Below are 21,541 nucleotides of genomic sequence, written 5' to 3' on the forward strand. Positions count from 1 at the left end.
ACACTGGACTGAAGTTTACACTGTATAATGCCTGATTTCTTGTAAATATTTAACGAAATCTATCTGACCCCAGTAGGCACTCCCACACTCCGCGACCCGCCAGGGAAAGGGGGCCCAGGCCCATCCAGACCGGGGCCCAGTGCAGCAGCGCCTCCCGGCCCCACAGAGCCCGGGACAGTCCACCCAACCCCACCACAGAGAAAACTGCACCCACCCCACCATCCACTCATCTTCCAGACTACATAAGACAATAAACGCCCAGGCTGAGATCTTCCTCCACCTCTCCTGTATCTCCCCCTCCTGCAGAGAGAGTTCCTGAAGAGAGGAAAGCTCCTGCAAGATGTGACTATCTCCCCCACCAGTTGAAGAGCCCCCCAGGTGGCTCGACGCACCGGCGGCACCCTGCTCCAGGGCTGGGCCCCCACCCGCCCACAACCCCGGCAACACACCAACCAGGACCCAAGCCCCCGAGGCCCGGCCCGGGCCCCAGCCCAGAGACGGAGCGCCCCCAGAACCTCACGCCCATCCCGGACCCACCCAGGGGCAGCAAAGGCCACTCTTAATACAGACAGAAGTCAGGTAGTCAAAAATCTCTTATTCTGCTTTTTGTATTCTGAACTTCTTGAGTGGACAGCCAACAATCCTACAAATAGACTAGAGGATGTGCCTGAAATGTTTGTTAAAACAAATAACTGGACCTTAGTTGTTAAGCTCAATGTTCTGACTGTCACATGGAGTCTTTCAGGTTGTTTTACGTTTACTATCACAAATGAATGTTTTTTCCCCTAATGAATATACATTTTAGGTCTAAAGTGTCTAAAATCTGCAGTTTTGGAATTTTTCATGTGGATAACAAAATTAAAAAACAAAGAAAAAAAAAACACTCCAAAAAAACAAGTGATACATGTGATGAAGGACTGACATAATTTGATTCATAAGACTTTATTTGATATTCACATACTGTAAGCAGAAAACAGCTTTAACAAAGCAAACTTGATGGAAAGGACTAACACCAAGCTTATCCATCGTTAAAACTGAAAAATCAAACCAAAGTAATAAATTACAGATCTCCCTTAAATGTAAAGTGAACTTTCTAATAGGCTCTTCTGGCCTTTGTCTGCAGTCATAAAACATGGCACGCAAGGTACCCACAGCTGTTTTGTCCCCGTACAGTTCTTTAAGTTGAAGAAAGATCTTATCTGGCGTATCCCGCTCCACTTGCTCCAAAATAAGAATTTCACGTTGTGGTTCTCCTAATGCACTCAGCACAAAATCACACTGCTGTTCTATAGACCACTTTTGAGCATGGAGCATTGCACTAATCTGGCTCTCCCGGTCTTCGTAATTCGTGTTAAGCCACAAAATTCTGGTACACAGGGTGCACCAATAAAAAATGGTGACACCATATTAACGGTTTCAGATAGTTCATCAGCCATATTGATCAGTCTAAGGCAGGTGGTTTTGTATGCTGGTCAAAAATCCTGTCGACAAACGTCAAATGTTACGTATGGTTCACAATGACTCCCGTACAAGAACGTAGTAAGGTCTACTATTGACCAGTAAGAAACTACCACACTCACACTGCAATGGGGTCCACAAGATTTAGTTTTCTTCCTCCAAGTCAGACTACAGGCTGAGGACACAACTCCGGCCTGGAATCCAAGGCCCAAAGCCATGAACTTCTTCTTTTTGCATGTTGTTGTAAGTTAAAATCCTAATAAAACGTCTAATTATTTATTTACCTGCTGACTGCAAAACAGCCACCACACTTCCGGCTGTCACTTCTCCTCCATTAGAAGCTGCAGCAGACGACATCATGCCTGCAGCGCAGGAGCCTGCAGCTATTCCAGCTGAATTGAAACCTGCAACTCCCAGAAGAGCAGGAGCAGTGACTACAGCACCTACTGCAGGAAGACAAGACATGTATCAGACATGGATTGGGCTTTGATTCAAATTAGCTTACTTGCTCCTGCAGCAGTACACACAGCTGTCACTATAACACAACATAAGAACACACATTAACATCTAACTGGGCCATAGCTCAGCACACAGCTGATCAAGGATTTAGATCAAGTAACTGAGCTACAGAGAAGACGGGGAGGCTCTACGCTACGATGGAGTTTTAGAGCCACAAGAAAAAAGTTGTTGATATGGACATTACTGTTCCACAACAAACTGCTATAATTACTGTTTCTGCTACAAAATTCCTTATTTAGATGAGTTAGTGAAACAAATTGATCAGCCATTGTGTGATACAACATTCAACCTCTTTATTGCACGAGGATGTAACCATCGATAACCTTGCATCTGTCCATTAGATCGTGGCTCAAGACTTGGCAGTTTGTCTTGTAATTGGAAGGTTGCCGGTTCAAGCCACGGCTCGGACAGTCTTGGTCGTTGTGTCCTTGGGCAAGACACTTCACCTACCGCCTACTAGTAGAGGCCAGAGGGCCCGATGGCGTGATATGGCAGCCTCGCTTCTGTCGGCCTGCCTCAGGGCAGCTGTGGCTACAACTGTAGCTTGCCTCCACTAGTGTGTGAATGTGAGAGTGAATGAATAGTGGAATTGTAAAGCGCTTTGAGGGTCTTGAAAAGCGCTATATAAATGCAATCCATTATTATTATTACCAGCCCTTTTTTGGTACAACCTAATACTTATCACCACACTGCGTTTATGAGCTAAAACCAGGGAGTTTTAGCTCATGAGCTAAAACTCCTGGTGAAAAGCATTTTAAAGTTGTGTTCTGGTTATTTTAGCTCATGTTTCCTTCTTGCTAAAACCAATTCTGAAGTACAGTTTCACCAACTCAGATGATATACAGTAGCAACCATGGCAGCTTGCCTTGAGACAGCTGTAATCTCCACATTTTGACTTTATTCTCAAAATGATCGATAATACCTTTCTTAACTTTGCCCTAATACTACATCGTATTATCCTCACTGCAGCACAGTTACATGTAATTGTTTCAGGAAGAAACACTTGGTTACTGATCATCAGGATGCTTCACAATGAATACATGTATTGATATGTATTTATGAGTTTTAGAGACAAAAATAAATAAATAAATAAGCAAATAGGTTTGTTACCTGCCCGGCTGTGATGGCTAAGGCTGTCACTGAAACACAAGAAAGAAAATAAAAGATCTCACCACAGCTCAGTCTGGAATAATTAAGACATTATCTGTAATGCTAGAATCATCAACTCATATAATGTAGAGATGATCTGAAAAAGGCAGCTGTACTCACACTGTATATACATAACACTATTTATACCAATTCCATGTGCAATACTCAACTGTATATACATAACACTATTTATTACATATTACTTACGTCTTGTATATTGTACATTTTATATATATATATATGTTTTTCCTCATGTTAATACTGTCCATATGTACATAGCGCTGCAGAACTGTACCCCCCCCCCAGCATGTTTACACTGAGTATGAGATGCTCTGTACAACTGTATAGTGACAATGAAGGCATTCTATTCTATTCTATTCTATTCTATTCTATAGACCCATTGTTCCACTCAGGATGAGGAACCTAAGATTGGACTGTGTCTTAAACAGAAGTGAGCATCAGCTGTTATTTCCTGGATAATGAAACTGAATGGGCGTCACTGGGTCTGTGAAGTAAATAAACTTCCTTTAGTCGTCATAGAACAAGTGATTGTGAGGCTGGATCTCAGGAGGTTTGACATAGTTATTTATTTTATTTATTTTATGTTTTTTATTATGTATTTCACACACATGTGTTATTTCAAGGATTGTTCTTTCTATTTTAATCCTTATGTTAAATCAACTGCTTAAAATAAACACAAACAAAAAGGAGGTTATGATACGGAGCGTGTTTGAATGTTATTTGGGTCACTGAAAATGTGTCTGCATTATGTGTGTCCATTCTTTGGGGTGTGGTATGCAACAGAAGAAAGACCGCAGGTACCAATTAGTGTAGAATTTCCTCACATACTTGAGTCATACCTTGATTCTGGTTTAATCTTGTTAAGAAAAATAGTGAGAAACAGAAATGGAAATAAAATGGGTGAGTATAAAAGGCTTATCACAGCAGACACAAGAGCAGAAGGTGAGAGGAGTTATAAAAACAACCAACGTTTGAGAAGCCCTGGACAGGAGATCCTATGAAATGGCAGCACTGGAGATCATGACAAGACACACGTTCAGGAAAGTTTATTACACTGCATTTAATCCCAGTCATTTTCAGAGAGAGATTAAAGGTTGAAGACTGATTTATAACAAGTCCCCACACAAACATAGATAAAGCACTAAAAGTGCCTCACTGACGAGCAAGAAGTGCAATAAATAACTGAGAAGTGATACATGCTGTATGGGCGTCGCACATATGACGAGTTAGGAGTGAGAACGTGTTGATCTGCAGGGAAGCAGGAGACTGTTGTTATAGAGTGGATTGAGGATTTTTATTCTTTATTTCTATTTTTCAAGACTTTGTGAATTGTCTTTTTTTTAAATAACTTGGCTTACCCTTTTTGGTTTTGTTAATATTGGCAATAGTGTGAAGTACTATTGTTGGGTTAGAATATATTTATTATATAGGTCATCCAGTTAAGGTAAATGTCATGTTTTGAATTGTTAGAATCTGATGAGCATTATTTTATTTTATTTTTTGTTGTTTTGTTTTTCTGTTTTCCCCCTGAGAGATTACCACCTTAACGTGGTCAGGCGGTGTGATGGCTGCAGTTACAGCCACACAGTGGTAATATCAGTGTAGAGGCTTACACACAACACTGCATCCACATTGGTCTTTCTTTAAATATAAGGTTTAATTTACAGGATAATAAATAACTGGTTTTGGTCTCAGTTAGGTTTTTGTGTGCTTTACCCCTTTTTGTGATTTTTGTGGGCTGATCAGCCACTATTTAAGTTTCCCCCGTTGTCTTCTTTAGTGAGGTCAGTTTGTTTGAGGTATCAGTATTGGTTGTTGCTAACTTTGAGTAGAGTTCTGTTATTTTGACCTCTTTTATGGGCACATATGATTTTTTTTTTTTTGTATAATTTAACCAACTATGTTTTTGGGTTAAGTTTAAAAAAAATGGGGGGGGGGGGGGGGGGGGGGGGATGACTGTACTGCAGTGGCCCTGAGAGGCCAAATGCAAACCATCAAAAAGGAAAGTTATGAGTTTAATGTTAAAATACGAGAGCGTTTCTCTCGTATCTGTCCTGATACTGCTATTTCATCTGCTATAAACAATAACCATACACTATTATTGCAATCTATACTACAGCTCAAAAGTCTGTAGAGAATTAGAAATGTCTTATTTTCTGACAACAGTAAAAATCGTTTAGAAGTTTTACTAAATTAATCAGAAGCGTAAAGAAATATAAATAATTAACGGTAACATTTATCATAAATCACAAATGAGATTTAGTGGAATATCTACTTAGTGTTGTTGAGACTCTCCAATTCTTTTTGTCTCGGTAGAGATCACGCAGAGATGTTTCCAAATTTCACACAATCCTTTTATTACCCATTTTCCTTACAGATGCATCTGGAGATCAGCACACTGCATCCTGTGCAGTCCTACTCTAAAGGCTGATCTGAAGAGTTTCACACAACAGCTACAGTTATAGTCTCTGGTCTCCAATTTCTACAGTAAATCCCCCACAATGGAAAAACACTGGTAAAGTGGCCTGGGGTGCTGACACCCTGACCCCCATCTCCTTTTAAGGTAATGTACATTGGCAATTGTCTGCCCCTCACCCTCAGTAAATCTTGCTACTGTCCTGTGTTTGGGGTTAATTGCCCCACTTCCCTGCACCCCAGTTCTTTGTTCCCATCCCAGGACTATTTTCTATTTTCTAATCTTAAATCCTATCAACAACAAAATCATACTACGACACACACTAATAAACTACATTCACTATGACCTCAATACCTATTACACAGTCCATTATTTCTACAGTGTACTGTTATGAAAACAACAGAATGATGATGAGACACTGTGGTAAAGTCTTACAGGTATATTTGCAGATAGTTATCAATACAGGATAAACACTGTGGGCTCCAGGAGACGGGGCAGAGGTAGGGAAGGTTGTCTGGAGGCACACTCAGACACTGTCACAGAAGGTCATGGAGATCCGTAACACTGAAACGTCTGCACAGAAACAAAGAGTGAGCAACCCATCTTGCCTCAATGATTACCGCCCAGTAGCACTCACCCCCATCATCACTAAGTGCTTAGAGCGACTGGTCCTAGCACACTTCAAATCCTGTCTCCCCCCCACCCTGGACCCCCACCAATTCGCATACCGCCGGAACAGGAGCACAGAGGATGCAGTCTCCATCGCAATGCACTCTGTCCTCTCACACCTGGACAACAACAACACCTACGCCAGAATGCTGTTTATAGACTTCAGTTCAGCATTCAATACAATCCACCCCTCACAACTCATCAGGAAACTGACAGACCTGGGTATCAGTTCCCTCATCTGCAAATGGTTACTGGACTTCCTGACCAACCGCCCCCAACATGTCCGGCTGGATAACCGCTGCTCATCTACCATCACAATGAACACCGGTGTACCACAAGGCTGTGTGATGAGCCCTTTCCTCTACTCCCTCTTCACCCACACTGCAGACCTGCTGATGGTTCCAACACCATCATTAAGTTTGCAGATGACACCACGGTGATTGGCCTCATCAACGACAACGATGAGGCCGCCTACAGGGAGGAGGTGGATCGTCTGGCTGAGTGGTGCGACAGAAACAACCTGCTGCTTAACACCGAGAAGACCAAGGAGCTCATCGTGGACTACAGGAGGAATGCTGACCCACATCCACCCATCCACATTAAGGGGACGGCTGTGGAGCGTGTGAGCAGCTTCAAGTTCCTGGGAGTCCACATCTCCGAGGATCTCACCTGGACGACCAACTGCTCCAAGCTGGTCAAGAAGGCTCACCAGCGCCTCTTCTTCTTGAGGACTCTGAGGAAGAACCACCTGTCCTCAGACATCCTGGTGAACTTCTATCGCTGCACCATCGAGAGCATCCTGACCAACTGTATAACAGTCTGGTACGGGAACTGCTCTGCCTCGGACCGGAAGGCGTTGCAGAGGGTCGTGAAAACTGCCCAGCGCATCGCCGGAGCACCACTTCCTGCCATAAAAGACATCTACAGGAAGCGGTGTCTGAAAAGGGCTGGGAAAATCATCAAAGACCCCAGTCACCCATCACATGGACTCTTCACCCTCCTGCCCTCTGGGAGGCGCCACAGGAGCCTCCGGACTAAGACCACCAGGTACCGGAACAGCTTCTTCCCCACAGCTGTCAGACTCCTGAACTCTGCCTCCTGACATCTGACCCACGTTAAACTCATGGACTGAACATACACACACCCACAATGGACAACTGTACCCTCAAACACAATAATAACATGGACTGAACCACCACTCACAACCACTAGCACTTTATACAGCCTCTGTAGAAACTATCTACACCCTCACTTATCTTAACTGCACTACTGTATAGCTCTGTGTAAATAATCATTCTGTACATTCGATAATTTTTAATCCTACAACTGTTTACAACTTGCATAGTTCCCATTTCTGTATAGCTGTATATCCCAGATTCTGTAAAGTTATTTATTTCATATTCTGTATAGTTTTTCATATTTATATCCTGTTCATATCCTGTACATAGCTTGTACTCACTACAGCCTGTACATACTTATAGTTATAGAATATTCACAACCTACTTCATACCGTGTACATTATAACATACCATAATAGACCCATTTCTGTAATATACTCACATATCTATATTATTGCTAATATATATTGTAATATATCTATATCACTAAAGCACTTCTGGATGGATGCAAACTGCATTTCGTTGCCCTGTACCTGTGCATGTGCAATGACAATAAAGTTGAATTCTATTCTATTCTATTCTATTCTATTCAAAGGCAAGAACTGATGGAAAATGTGACATGACTGTGGCATAATACGTTACCTTGGTACTGCAATGATCTGGTTGTTTAGAAGCCAGCATGAAGACCTCGCGAGGAACAGGCGAGTAATCAGCTGATTGTTCACAAGTGACTGAGGGACGGGAAGATGGAGGAGCATCCCCTAAAAAAGACAAGCACACGGACAACAACACAGGCATACACCGAAAGAGGAGAGAGAAAGAAGCAGGCCAGCAAAAGAGAGCAAGGGAACCATGACATCTACTGAGGCCCATTTTTATTTGGTACATCGTATCACCAGATGTCAGTTTGTGATGTTAGATCCCAACTTGTCAGTCAAGAAATCTTTTTCCAAAGATATCAGCACAAACCAAAATCATTGTGTGGATTAAAAAGAGCAAATTGTTGAAGTTTGTGATGGATCACTCCATTTTCTGTTTGCACTTGTCAGATGTGTTGCAGGTATATAACCATGTGATCAGTCCATACAGCAGTGATCGTTACTACAAATGGGCCCATGTATAAGTGTGTAGATATTTCCTAATACATCATGGGTGATTTAACATAAATGATTCATTAAACACACATCTGTGTAAACATTACTGATAAATTTCATGTAATATTATTAAATGTAAATTATTAATTAAAAGATGACTGTTTCAATCTGACCACAAACCTTTGAGCAGTAGTGTCACACTTATCAGTGGCTCATGGTTGCTTAAGGCCTATGTCTGTACTTGACCACAGAGGCAGAGCATCATTCAACCTGCCAGCTGCCTATCTTGGGAGCTTTTCAAGGATGACAGACTCCACTTTCTCTGCAGCAAGACAGCTCATAACTTTTTTACAGTGTCTCCCTGTCCTCAGACTTCTATATATTCTTCTGTAATAGATAACTATACACTATCATTGCAATCCACACTACAGCTCAAACGTTTGAAGTCAATTTTCACCTGGTTTATAACCATGTGATCTGTCCACACAGGAGTGATTGTTTCTAAAATTTGGCGCACGTATAAGTGTGTTGACATTTCCTAATGCATCATGGGTGATTTAACTTCAATGATTAATTAAACAAACATCTGTGAAAACATTTATGATCATTTTCATGTAATATTATGTTAAAAGTAAATGTAAATTATTAATTAAAAGACGACAGTTTGAATCTGACCACAAACCTTTGAGCAGTAGTGTGTGTTGTATGCATGTGTCTGTCTGTATCTGATCAGGATTTTGTCATCAGTGTCAACAAAACGCTCATTTTTTAGCTGTTTCTGTCATCAAAATTGAGTTGGAGTGTTTTAACTCTGATGGCAATCTCTCCCTAACAAGTCCACTTTAATGCGTGCTCATTTTCTCCTATTAGTGGTTCATAGGAGTCTAACTAATGAACTGTATGCATGTTTCCTAATCTGTCACACTTATCAGTGGCTCATGGTTGCTTAAGGCCTATGTCTGTACTTGACCACAGAGGCAGAGCATCATTCAACCTGCCAGCTGCCTATCTTGGGAGCTTTTCAAGGATGACAGACTCCACTTTCTCTGCAGCAAGACAGCTCATAACTTTTTTACAGTGTCTCCCTGTCCTCAGACTTGTATATGTTCTTCTGTAATAGATAACTATACACTATCATTGCAATCTACACTACAGCTCAAAGGTTTGAAGTCAATTTTCACCTGGTTTATAACCATGTGATCTGTCCACACAGCAGTGATGGCTACTAAAAATGGGCCCATGTATAAGTGTGTAGACATTTCCTAATGCATCATGGGTGATTTAACATAAATGATTCATTAAACACACATCTGTGAAAACATTTCTGATAAACTTTGCCTAATTTTATGTTATAGCAAATATAATTTTAAAATTAAAACAAGAATGTTTGAAACTGACCACAAACTTTTGAGCAGTAGTGTGTGTTGTATGCATGTGTCTGTCTGTATCTGATCAGGATTTTGTCATCAGTTTCAACAAAACGCTCATTTTTTAGCTGTTTCTGTCATCAAAATTGAGTTGGAGTGTTTTAACTCTGGTGGCAATCTCTCCCTAACAAGTCCACTTTATTGCATGCTCATTTTCTCCTATTAGTGGCTCATACGTATATAATTAGGAAACATGCATTAAGTCAGTAGTCCTCAACCTTTTTTGCGCCACGGACCGGTTTATGCCCAAAAATATTTTCACGGACCGGCCTTTAAGGTGTCGTGGATAAATACAACAAAATAAAACTAGTACCGGTACCAAAGAAAAGAAGATTTATTCATAACACACTTGAAAAGACCCAGGGACACCGAGTTAACGATAAAAACGATAACAAAATAACTCTGAATACCGATAAAAACCCTGAAAACCATACATTTCACACCTGAGCCTCAACTCTCGCGGCCCGGCACCAAACGACTCACGGACCGGCACCGATCCGAGGCCCGGGGGTTGGGGACCGCTGCATTAAGTGCACTAATTTCTCACACTTATCAGTGGCTCATGGTTGCTTAAGGCCTATGTCTGTACTTGACCACAGAGGCAGAGCATCATTCAACCTGCCAGCTGCCTATCTTGGGAGCTTTTCAAGGATGACAGACTCCACTTTCTCTGCAGCAAGACAGCTCATAACTTTTTTACAGTGTCTCCCTGTCCTCATACTTCTATATGTTCTTCTGTAATAGATAACTATACACTATCATTGCAATCTACACTACAGCTCAAACGTTTGAAGTCAGTTTTCACCTGGTTTATAACCATGTGATCTGTCCACACAGGAGTGATTGTTTCTAAAATTTGGCACACGTATAAGTGTGTTGACATTTCCTAATGCATCATGGGTGATTTAACATAAATGATTCATTTAACACACATCTGTGAAAACATTTCTGATCATTTTCATGTAATATTATGTTAAAAGTAAATGTAAATTATTAATTAAAAAGACGACAGTTTGAATCTGACCACAAACCTTTGAGCAGTAGTGTGTGTTGTATGCATGTGTCTGTCTGTATCTGATCAGGATTTTGTCATCAGTGTCAACAAAACGCTCATTTTTTAGCTGTTTCTGTCATCAAAATTTGAGTTGGAGTGTTTTTACACTGATGGCAATCTCTCCCTAACAAGTCCACTTTATTGCGTGCTCATTTTCTCCTATTAGTGGTTCATAGGAGTCTAACTAATGAACTGTATGCATGTTTCCTAATCTGTCACACTTATCAGTGGCTCATGGTTGCTTAAGGCCTATGTCTGTACTTGACCACAGAGGCAGAGCATCATTCAACCTGCCAGCTGCCTATCTTGGGAGCTTTTCAAGGATGACAGACTGCACTTTCTCTGCAGCAAGACAGCTCATAACTTTTTTACAGTGTCTCCCTGTCCTCATACTTCTATATATTCTTCTGTAATAGATAACTATACACTATCATTGCAATCAAGCTATACTACAGCTCAAACGTTTGAAGTCAATTTTCACCTGGTTTATAACCATGTGATCTGTCCACACAGCAGTGATGGCTACTAAAAATGGGCCCATGTATAAGTGTGTAGACATTTCCTAATGCATCATGGGTGATTTAACATAAATGATTCATTAAACACACATCTGTGAAAACATTTCTGATAAACTTTGCCTAATTTTATGTTATAGCAAATATAATTTTAAAATTAAAACAAGAATGTTTGAAACTGACCACAAACTTTTGAGCAGTAGTGTGTGTTGTATGCATGTGTCTATCTGTATCTGATCAGGATTTTGTCATCAGTGTCAACAAAACGCTCATTTTTTAGCTGGTTCTATCATCAAAATTGAGTTGGAGTGTTTTAACTCTGGTGGCAATCTCTCCCTAACAAGTCCACTTTATTGCGTGCTCATTTTCTCCTATTAGTTGCTCATACGTATATAATTAGGAAACATGCATTAAGTCAGTGGTCCTCAACCTTTTTTGCGCCACGGAACGGTTTATGCCCGACAATATTTTCACGGACCGGCCTTTAAGGTGTCGCGGATAAATACAACAAAATAAAACTAGTACCGGTACCGGAAAAAAAGAAGATTTATTTATGACACACTTGAACAGACCCAGGGACACCGAGTTAACGATAAAAACGATAACAAAATAACTCTGAATACCGATAAAAACCCTGAAAACCATACATTTCACACCTGAGCCTCAACTCTCGCGGCCCGGTACCAAACGACTCACGGACCGGCACCTTTCCGAGGCCCGGGGGTTGGGGACCGCTGCATTAAGTGCACTAATTTCTCACACTTATCAGTGGCTCATGGTTGCTTAAGGCCTATGTCTGTACTTGACCACAGAGGCAGAGCATCATTCAACCTGCCAGCTGCCTATCTTGGGAGCTTTTCAAGGATGACAGACTCCACTTTCTCTGCAGCAAGACAGCTCATAACTTTTTTACAGTGTCTCCCTGTCCTCAGACTTCTATATATTCTTCTGTAATAGATAACTATACACTATCATTGCAATCTACACTACAGCTCAAAGGTTTGAAGTCAGTTTTCACCTGGTTTATAACCATGTGATCTGTCCACACAGCAGTGATGGTTACTAAAAATGGGCCCATGTATTTGTGTGTAGACATTTCCTAATGCATCATGGGTGATTTAACATAAATGATTCATTAAACACACATCTGTGAAAACATTTCTGATCATTTTCATGTAATATTATGTTATAGCAAATATAATTTTAAAATTAAGACAAGAATGTTTGAATCTGACCACAAACTTTTGAGCAGTAGTGTGTGTTGTATGCATGTGTCTGTCTGTATCTGATCAGGATTTTGTCATCAGTGTCAACAAAACGCTAATTTTTTAGCTGGTTCTATCATCAAAATTGAGTTGGAGTGTTTTAACTCTGGTGGCAATCTCTCCCTAACAAGTCCACTTTATTGCGTGCTCATTTTCTCCTATTAGTGGCTCATACGTATATAATTAGGAAACATGCATTAAGTCAGTGGTCCTCAACCTTTTTTGCGCCACGGAACGGTTTATGCCCGACAATATTTTCACGGACCGGCCTTTAAGGTGTCGCGGATAAATACAACAAAATAAAACTAGTACCGGTACCGGAAAAAAAGAAGATTTATTTATGACACACTTGAAAAGACCCAGGGACACCGAGTTAACGATAAACACGATAACAAAATAACTCTGAATACCGATAAAAACCCTGAAAACCATACATTTCACAACTGAGCCTCAACTCTCGCGGACCGGCACCTTTCCGAGGCCCGGGGGTTGGGGACCGCTGCATTAAGTGCACTAATTTCTCACACTTATCAGTGGCTCATGGTTGCTTAAGGCCTATGTCTGTACTTGACCACAGAGGCAGAGCATCATTCAACCTGCCAGCTGCCTATCTTGGGAGCTTTTCAAGGATGACAGACTCCACTTTCTCTGCAGCAAGACAGCTCATAACTTTTTTACAGTGTCTCCCTGTCCTCAGACTTCTATATATTCTTCTGTAATAGATAACTATACACTATCATTGCAATCTACACTACAGCTCAAAGGTTTGAAGTCAATTTTCACCTGGTTTATAACCATGTGATCTGTCCACACAGCAGTGATGGTTACTAAAAATGGGCCCATGTATATGTGTGTAGACATTTCCTAATGCATCATGGGTGATTTAACATAAATGATTCATTAAACACACATCTGTGAAAACATTTCTGATCATTTTCATGTAATATTATGTTAAAAGTAAATGTAAATTATTAATTAAAAAGACGACAGTTTGAATCTGACCACAAACCTTTGAGCAGTAGTGTGTGTTGTATGCATGTGTCTGTCTGTATCTGATCAGGATTTTGTCATCAGTGTCAACAAAATGCTCATTTTTTAGCTGTTTCTATCATCAAAATTTGAGTTGGAGTGTTTTAACACTGATGGCAATCTCTCCCTAACAAGTCCACTTTATTGCGTGCTCATTTTCTCCTATTAGTGGTTCATAGGAGTCTAACTAATGAACTGTATGCATGTTTCCTAATCTGTCACACTTATCAGTGGCTCATGGTTGCTTAAGGCCTATGTCTGTACTTGACCACAGAGGCAGAGCATCATTCAACCTGCCAGCTGCCTATCTTGGGAGCTTTTCAAGGATGACAGACTCCACTTTCTCTGCAGCAAGACAGCTCATAACTTTTTTACAGTGTCTCCCTGTCCTCAGACTTGTATATGTTCTTCTGTAATAGATAACTATACACTATCATTGCAATCTACACTACAGCTCAAACGTTTGAAGTCAATTTTCACCTGGTTTATAACCATGTGATCTGTCCACACAGCAGTGATGGCTACTAAAAATGGGCCCATGTATAAGTGTGTAGACATTTCCTAATGCATCATGGGTGATTTAACATAAATGATTCATTAAACACACATCTGTGAAAACATTTCTGATAAACTTTGCCTAATTTTATGTTATAGCAAATATAATTTTAAAATTAAAACAAGAATGTTTGAATCTGACCACAAACTTTTGAGCAGTAGTGTGTGTTGTATGCATGTGTCTGTCTGTATCTGATCAGGATTTTGTCATCAGTGTCAACAAAACGCTCATTTTTTAGCTGGTTCTATCATCAAAATTGAGTTGGAGTGTTTTAACTCTGGTGGCAATCTCTCCCTAACAAGTCCACTTTATTGCGTGCTCATTTTCTCCTATTAGTGGCTCATACGTATATAATTAGGAAACATGCATTAAGTCAGCGGTCCTCAACCTTTTTTGCGCAACGGACCAGTTTATGCCCGACAATATTTTCATGGACCGGCCTTTAAGGTGTCGCGGATAAATACAACAAAATAAAACTAGTACCGGTACCGGAAAAAAAGAAGATTTATTTATGACACACTTGAAAAGACCCAGGGACACCGAGTTAACGATAAAAACGATAACAAAATAACTCTGAATACCGATAAAAACCCTGAAAACCATACATTTCACAACTGAGCCTCAACTCTCGCGGACCGGCACCTTTCCGAGGCCCGGGGGTTGGGGACCGCTGCATTAAGTGCACTAATTTCTCACACTTATCAGTGGCTCATGGTTGCTTAAGGCCTATGTCTGTACTTGACCACAGAGGCAGAGCATCATTCAACCTGCCAGCTGCCTATCTTGGGAGCTTTTCAAGGATGACAGACTCCACTTTCTCTGCAGCAAGACAGCTCATAACTTTTTTACAGTGTCTCCCTGTCCTCAGACTTCTATATATTCTTCTGTAATAGATAACTATACACTATCATTGCAATCTACACTACAGCTCAAAGGTTTGAAGTCAGTTTTCAGCTGGTTTATAACCATGTGATCTGTCCACACAGCAGTGATGGCTACTAAAAATGGGCCCATGTATAAGTGTGTAGACATTTCCTAATGCATCATGGGTGATTTAACATAAATGATTCATTAAACACACATCTGTGAAAACATTTCTGATAAACTTTGCCTAATTTTATGTTATAGCAAATATAATTTTAAAATTAAAACAAGAATGTTTGAAACTGACCACAAACTTTTGAGCAGTAGTGTGTGTTGTATGCATGTGTCTGTCTGTATCTGATCAGGATTTTGTCATCAGTGTCAACAAAACGCTCATTTTTTAGCTGGTTCTATCATCAAAATTGAGTTGGAGTGTTTTAACTCTGATGGCAATCTCTCCCTAACAAGTCCACTTTATTGCGTGCTCATTTTCTCCTATTAGTGGCTCATACGTATATAATTAGGAAACATGCATTAAGTCAGTGGTCCTCAACCTTTTTTGCGCCACGGACCGGTTTATGCCCGACAATATTTTCATGGACCGGCCTTTAAGGTGTCGCGGATAAATACAACAAAATAAAACTAGTACCGGTACCGGAAAAAAAGAAGATTTATTTATGACACACTTGAAAAGACCCAGGGACACCGAGTTAACGATAAAAACGATAACAAAATAACTCTGAATACCGATAAAAACCCTGAAAACCATACATTTCACAACTGAGCCTCAACTCTCGCGGACCGGCACCTTTCCGAGGCCCGGGGGTTGGGGACCGCTGCATTAAGTGCACTAATTTCTCACACTTATCAGTGGCTCATGGTTGCTTAAGGCCTATGTCTGTACTTGACCACAGAGGTAGAGCATCATTCAACCTGCCAGCTGCCTATCTTGGGAGCTTTTCAAGGATGACAGACTCCACTTTCTCTGCAGCAAGACAGCTCATAACTTTTTTACAGTGTCTCCCTGTCCTCAGACTTCTATATATTCTTCTGTAATAGATAACTATACACTATCATTGCAATCTACACTACAGCTCAAAGGTTTGAAGTCAATTTTCACCTGGTTTATAACCATGTGATCTGTCCACACAGCAGTGATGGTTACTAAAAATGGGCCCATGTATAAGTGTGTAGACATTTCCTAATGCATCATGGGTGATTTAACATAAATGATTCATTAAACACACATCTGTGAAAACATTTCTGATCATTTTCATGTAATATTATGTTAAAAGTAAATGTAAATTATTAATTAAAAAGACGACAGTTTGAATCTGACCACAAACCTTTGAGCAGTAGTGTGTGTTGTATGCATGTGTCTGTCTGTATCTGATCAGGATTTTGTCATCAGTGTCAACAAAATGCTCATTTTTTAGCTGTTTCTGTCATCAAAATTGAGTTGGAGTGTTTTAACACTGATGGCAATCTCTCCCTAACAAGTCCACTTTATTGCGTGCTCATTTTCTCCTATTAGTGGTTCATAGGAGTCTAACTAATGAACTGTATGCATGTTTCCTAATCTGTCACACTTATCAGTGGCTCATGGTTGCTTAAGGCCTATGTCTGTACTTGACCACAGAGGCAGAGCATCATTCAACCTGCCAGCTGCCTATCTTGGGAGCTTTTCAAGGATGACAGACTCCACTTTCTCTGCAGCAAGACAGCTCATAACTTTTTTACAGTGTCTCCCTGTCCTCATACTTCTATATATTCTTCTGTAATAGATAACTATACACTATCATTGCAATCTACACTACAGCTCAAAGGTTTGAAGTCAGTTTTCAGCTGGTTTATAACCATGTGATCTGTCCACACCGGAGTGATGGCTACTAAAAATGGGCCCATGTATAAGTGTGTAGACATTTCCTAATGCATCATGGGTGATTTAACATAAATGATTCATTAAACACACATCTGTGAAAACATTTCTGATAAACTTTGCCTAATTTTATGTTATAGCAAATATAATTTTAAAATTAAGACAAGAATGTTTGAATCTGACCACAAACTTTTGAGCAGTAGTGTGTGTTGTATGCATGTGTCTGTCTGTATCTGATCAGGATTTTGTCATCAGTTTCAACAAAACGCTCATTTTTTAGCTGTTTCTGTCATCAAAATTGAGTTGGAGTGTTTTAACTCTGGTGGCAATCTCTCCCTAACAAGTCCACTTTATTGCGTGCTCATTTTCTCCTATTAGTTGCTCATACGTATATAATTAGGAAACATGCATTAAGTCAGCGGTCCTCAACCTTTTTTGCGCCACGGACCGGTTTATGCCCGACAATATTTTCACGGACCGGCCTTTAAGGTGTCGCGGATAAATACAACAAAATAAAACTAGTACCGGTACCGAAAAAAAGAAGATTTATTTATGACACACTTGAAAAGACCCAGGGACACCGAGTTAACGATAAAAACGATAACAAAATAACTCTGAATACCGATAAAAACCCTGAAAACCATACATTTCACACCTGAGCCTCAACTCTCGCGGCCCGGCACCAAACGACTCACGGACCGGCACCGATCCGAGGCCCGGGGGTTGGGGACCGCTGCATTAAGTGCACTAATTTCTCACACTTATCAGTGGCTCATGGTTGCTTAAGGCCTATGTCTGTACTTGACCACAGAGGCAGAGCATCATTCAACCTCAATTCAAATATTATTCCTTAAAACTTGCATAGATCACCAATTATGAATGACGATTGATTAAATATTAACTGGTGTATGGATTGCAACAATAATAGCGAGTGTGTAGATTATATTACCTTTCCTCAGTTTATCACATTAAATCTCAGCTTACTAGTGACCCAGCATTTTTCTAAGTACAGAAGCGCTAAACAACATCATTTTTTCAAGTAATATAAAAATCATCTTTATATATTACCTTTTTAAACATCCCATTTTTCTTTCTAATGTCATTAAAACAATTTTGCACATTTGAATAACAGTAGTCAGACCTCCAGATCTTTTAAGCTTTCAGTTTTTTTCTCAGTGTCACACATGGATTAGTTTTCGTCTCTTTCAATAAGAAAGTCAAATCTTCAAACCCTAAAGCAATCTTTGTTTCTTTCAATCATTCCAATATTTTTCATCTTCTGTTATATAATTGCAGTTAACCAGGGCTTAGCTACTCTGATCTACAGGAATTTTGGGGGTGTGGATACCCATTTTCTGTTTTTTCATAGGTGCGGAGCCTTTTTCTACAAAATTACGAATAAACTGCATTTTTTAAAATTACCTTTAACATAAATGTAGACTGACAAGTAACTCAACCTTTAACACAGTGATCAGTAGAGAAGAAAGAAAATAACCCATTTCAAAATTTCTAGTTCAGATCAAACTTATTGTTCTGATTAAGGAAACAGTAAATCTGGCCACATTATTGTCCCGATCCTCCAATTTTCCCTTTCCAATGTGACTAAATTAAATTAAATTTTTTTTTAAATAAAAGCAGTTGCACACCCAGATATTTCTTACAGTAAAAATCCTCCAACAACCTTTCAAAAGAAATTTTTTTGTCTTTCCTCAATTTTGAGACCAACTGAACCCACAAACCTGAAGCTGCAGACCCCAAACTAACCAAATTTAATGTTTCCTTAATCAGCACAGTAATTTTTAAGTCTTTATGTGTTATGTTTACTCACAGTTTTGATGCTTGCTTCTTCGACTTGATCCACGATTAGCTCTGCACCATCGCTCTGCTGTTTCCTCTCTCCTCATGCTTCTCCTTCGTGCGTCCTGTCCTCAAATATAATCCAACCTGCCTCCTTGTTTCCTCCTTGACTTGTATTCGCAAAATTTCCAGTTAAATTAAGAGTAATCCAGAAAAGTTTTCCTGCTTCAAAAGCTCTTCCAGTTGCCTGTCTTCTTGTCCTCCTTCAAATGTGCAGTTTATATATTTGTATTTATTTGACTTCATATTGCCATGACAACATAACACAGAGCATCATGGTAAATTAAAGCAGGTGGTTCTGTCCGCTACAGAAATGCTGATAAACTCAATTTATTTGAGTTGTCTTAACTTAGAAAAACTAAGTAAGATGGAAGTTTTTCTTCTCAGTGTGGAAGGATGAAAGATGTGTTTTGAAAATGCCACGTCACTACCGTCCTCCTCCCTAGCACGGATCAGTCCGCATGTTCATGGTGCCAGCATTTTTTATGGAATATGTTGAGCAAACCTAGAAAAGCGTCAGCTCAAGGGATTATTGTTGTCATTGCTGTGGATCTTTACCTGATACACTGACTTGGTGAGTAAATGTTTACTCTTATTCAAACTGATTTTGTGGCTTCTCTTAGTTTAGCACCAGGTTTATAATCGTGCTAGCTAGTTAGTGTTAGCCTAGCGTTGCTGCTGCGGCTGGGCTCATGTTACTTAAAAATTAACACCACAGCCTTAAAAACCTTATATAAAAATATGTCTGTGAAATTTTCTGTTGATTGTTTGAAATAAAAAAGTGAGATAAGAGCCCAGACAAAATTCTTCGGGGGGGGTGAAAACAATAAGCCAAGAGTTAGCTGTGCTTGCGGACTCTTATCAAGCCTTGACCTCCCGGTCAGCTATCGCGCTGGTGGGTAACAGAGCTCTCCGAAAACGTGGAAGCACTTTTGCAAATATGTGATATTTTGATAAATTAAGTAGATATTTGAGCATTACACAGCTACATTCTCCACTGAAAATATCTTAAAAGGTTATTTTGTGACCCAGAAAGGGTAATCTAGGGGAAAGGAGGATCGCATATGTCGGCCATGGTTGTCGGAGCCTGTGCGTACTTGTAAGCTCGCCAATGGCGGAGGAGCGCGGCTTATTGCTTTTTCTGGGTCACAAAATCAACTTTTAAGATATTTTCAGGCGAGAATGTAGCTGTCGAAAGTTCAAATATCTGCTCGATTTATCAAGACATCACATATTTGCAAAAATGCCCCGACGTTTTCTGAGATGTCTATTTTTTTCATGCTTTGTGGCACCTTGAACATCTGTGGCATCTATTAATGTCAAATCTAGCCTTTATTTAACAACATAAGCAAACTCTATGTTACAATGATTGCACAGCCATTAAGGATCAAATCGGTTTCTGAAAAATGTTCTGTTTTTTCTCCCTCTGCTTGCTTCTTACTGTCTTTGAGGCTCGGGACCAGCACTCCTGCTGTTGGACAGAAAGACATCAACTCAGTGGTAAGTATTTTGGTTTTCCAATATATTAGCAACTGTCAGTGACATTTATATTATTCAGGCTGAACTTTAAGCATACTTTAGATCAGCCTGTTTTACTTATTGTTTTACTTCTTTTTTGGTTTGGGGAAGTTGTTTCTTTACTGATCTTTTCCTGTCTTCTGTTATTAGACTTGAGATATGACTGCACTAGGCTGTTGCTGGTGACTCCAGTTAATTCTACAAGACATGCTGTGTAAGTAAACAAACAACAACAGTTTGGTCTGCATTTCTTGAAAGATCACATCCCCCAAACTTAGTTTAGAGGGTCTACACTGAATATAGTGAAGTCTGCAAGTTTTCTAACAGCAAAATTTGTTTTGTGCCCAAATCATTTTGCACATCATTAGAATGAAAGTTATTGGCCATGTTTGCATAGCCCTTTTTAAAATGATGCTTTCATGACATTATTGTGTGTCGGGTGGGGGTCAGGGCTATCCAGACTGACAATTGGGACATTGAATGTCACCTCTCCAGTGGGGAGGGAGCCTGAGATTGTCCAAATTGGAGTCTGTTTTATACCAAATGCAGAAAAAAATGTTTTAAGAAAGCAATTAAGTTCATGTTCCAAAAAATATGATTGTTTGCTTGCAGGACACCAGGAGAGATGAGTCCTCCGTCACAGATGGTGTGGTCAGTGAAGATGGTCGCCTGCAGGTTCAAGCTCATTGCATCTCCAACCCACATCCACTGCCACTGTACTTAAGGGAAGTTAAAGACTTTCTTCTGCACCTACATTTGGATCACCTCGATCCATGATAGTCATTCAGGCAGTAATGCCTGGACTGGAAACAAGCCATCCTTAAAACATTACAACATTCCAGCTCATGTGTTGGAATGCAAAACAAATGTGTTGTTTAAATTAGAGACTGCACTTGTGACAGAACAACACATATTTTTATTTTGATTATATAAGTAATGTAAGTACAAAACAAACTTGTGGTAGGCCTAAACTTATTTTCAGAATAACTACATCTGCGACCTTGTTTCATTGTAAGATTATAACAGTGATGGCAATATAATTGTTTGTTGTTCAGCAGAACAGTGTCCAGTATGTTGGCTGTTATACTTTGTTGTGTTTGAAAATAAAAGTTGGTCTGATTTTAACATCCTTA

At 39.9% G+C, this 21,541-nt stretch overlaps 2 long non-coding RNA genes across 4 annotated transcripts; one reads left to right on the plus strand and one right to left on the minus strand.

The window, feature by feature from the left end:
• Window positions 1–931: 931 nt before the first annotated feature.
• Window positions 932–8,684, minus strand: LOC146706339 (uncharacterized). Of its 3 annotated transcripts, none has more exons than XR_014921520.1 (5): window positions 7,993–8,684; window positions 5,999–6,136; window positions 1,964–3,116; window positions 1,743–1,904; window positions 932–1,652 (listed from the first exon to the last, which is right to left on the minus strand). It is a non-coding gene; the product is annotated as an uncharacterized LOC146706339 (long non-coding RNA). The 3 variants fall into 3 exon arrangements; XR_014921519.1 differs by having other exon boundaries at window positions 932–1,481; window positions 1,581–1,904; XR_014921518.1 differs by having other exon boundaries at window positions 932–1,904.
• Window positions 8,685–19,173: 10,489 nt separating this feature from the next.
• Window positions 19,174–21,541, plus strand: LOC146706340 (uncharacterized). Its single transcript, XR_014921754.1, has 3 exons — window positions 19,174–20,390; window positions 20,559–20,622; window positions 21,021–21,541. It is a non-coding gene; the product is annotated as an uncharacterized LOC146706340 (long non-coding RNA).

The sequence above is a fragment of the Copadichromis virginalis genome, linkage group LG7 (assembly GCF_057382275.1).
Source record: "Copadichromis virginalis isolate Kocher_CV1m ecotype Utaka linkage group LG7, C_Virginalis_male_GT1.1, whole genome shotgun sequence".
Lineage (NCBI taxonomy): Eukaryota > Metazoa > Chordata > Actinopteri > Cichliformes > Cichlidae > Copadichromis > Copadichromis virginalis.